Consider the following 2,407-nt stretch of genomic DNA (forward strand, 5'->3'; position numbering starts at 1 on the left):
GCGTGGATATAAGTGCATCTATAGGCGCATTTATATGCATGTCTATAAGTGTGTCTATACTGATATAGACGCGCTTATTATAGACGTGCTCTGTTAAAATTTTTTTTGAATAATCTCGCCTGCTCGACGCCGCAACTATTTTCACTTCCCCTCTGCTCCCTCTGATGTACCTCTTCCTCATGATAAGCTTAAGAGGCTTAGGCATAAGAGGCTTATACTTAAACCTCCTTATGCATAAGGCTTAAGCCTCCTTGTGTATCCATGCTATTCATACTTTTGGGGTTTTGTAATACTAATTCTTTTCTCAACTTTTTGTTTTTTTTTGTAGGTCTTTTCTCAACTTTTTGTTTTGTTTTGTAGGTCTTATAATCCTCTCTTTCAACTTCACCAAAAAGAGGTAAATGCTTTTCTCTCTTTTCGATTTTGTATGTATGCATTAGGTTCTTAAGGCTTTTTTTGTATGCATTACTAATCCTTTCCTCACCCTTTTGTTGGTTTTGTAGGTCTTCTAATCTTCTCTTTCAACATCACCAAAAAGAGGTAAGTGCTTTCCTATGTTTCCTCTCTTTCCTATCTTTTTATCCTCTCTTTCCTCTATTTTTATCTACCAAAAAGAGGGGTTTTGTTTTGTAGGTTCTGTATACATAGAGCTTAATCTTATCATAGATCTCTAATCATAGAGCTTAATCTATGCATTAAGCTCTATTCGTAGAGCTTAATGCATAGATTAAGCTCTATGCATGCATTCATAATGCATAGAGATCTATGCATAGACCTTTATGCATGCATTAAGCTCTATGCATAGAGCTTAATCTATGCATGCATTAAGCTCTATGCATGCATGCTTAATGCATAGTGCCAGGGTACGGTTTAGTTTAGGCTAGCATGGCTTGCATAGTGCTTTATGCATAAGCCTCATGCATAGCTTTATGCATAAGGCCTCATGCATAGCTTTATACATAGGCTTTACGCATAAAGCCTTATGCATAATGCTTTATGCACAAGCTTTATGCATGACCTTATACATAGCTTAAGGCCTCATGCATGCTTTATGCATAAGCTTTAGCATAGCTTGCATAAGGCTTGCATAAGGCTTGCATAGTGGCATAGTTTGCATAAGGCTTGCATAGCGGCATAGCTTTCATACTCTTTTGTATGTATGCATTACTAGTCCATTACTCACCCTTTTGTTGGTTTTGTAGGTCCTCTAATCCTCTCTTTCAACATCACGAAAAAGAGATAAGTTCTTTTCTATCTTTCCTCTATTATTATTGCATCCTTGGGTGCTGGGAATTTGTTTTGTAGGTTTGCGCATAACCCTCATGCATAAGGCCTCATGCATAGCTTTATGCATAGGCTTTATGCATAAGGCCTCATGCATGCTTTATGCATAAGGCCTCATGCATAGTTTTATGTGCTTAAGGCCTCATCCATAGTGCTTTATGCATAGTTTTATGCACTTAAGGTCTCATGCATAGTGCTTTATGTATAGTTTTATGCACTTAAGGTCTCATGCATAGTGCTTTATGTATAGGCCTTATGCATAATGCTTTACGCATAAGGCCTCATGCATAAAGCATTATGCCTAAAGATTTATTATGCATAAGGCCTAATGCATAAAGCATTATGCTTAAATCTTTATGCATAAGGCCTCATGCATGCTTTATGCATAAGCTTTAGCATGCATAAGGCTTGTATAGCGGTGTAGTTTGCATAAGGCTTGCATAGTGGCATAGCTTGCATAAGCTTTTGTATGTATGCATTACTAATCCTTTCCTCACCCTTTTGTTGGTTTTGTAGGTCCTCTAATCCTTTCTTTCAACATCACGAAAAAGAGGTAAGTGCTTTTCTATCTTTCCTCTATTATTATTGCATCCTTGGGTGATGGGGATTTGTTTTGTAGATTTGCGCATAAGCTTTATGCATGTTTTATGCATAATGCTCATGCCTTTTGTTGGTTTTGTAGGTCCTCTAATCCTTTCTTTCAACATCACGAAAAAGAGGTAAGTGCTTTTCTATCTTTCCTCTATTATTATTGCATCCTTGGGTGATGGGGATTTGTTTTGTAGATTTGCGCATAAGCTTTATGCATGTTTTATGCATAATGCTCATGCATGCTTTATGCATAAGCCTCATGCATAACTTTATGCATAAGCCTCATGCATAACTTTATGCATAAGGCCTCATGTATAAGACTTCTCTAGCTTGCATAAGGCTTCTCTAGCTTGCATAAGGCTTGCATAAGGCTTCTCTAGCTTGCATAAGGCTTGCATAATATTTTTTTAATATTCTCTTTGTTTGTATAGATGTGGCATGGGTCCTCATCCTCTTGTCTCACCAACCCACACGTTGAGACTCTCATCGAGTCTCAATGACGGTTTGCTAAGGAGGTAGAGGGCATCTTTGG

The sequence above is a fragment of the Cibotium barometz genome, chromosome 13 (assembly GCF_041138505.1).
Source record: "Cibotium barometz isolate CiBa-2024 chromosome 13, ASM4113850v1, whole genome shotgun sequence".
Classification (NCBI taxonomy): domain Eukaryota; kingdom Viridiplantae; phylum Streptophyta; class Polypodiopsida; order Cyatheales; family Cibotiaceae; genus Cibotium; species Cibotium barometz.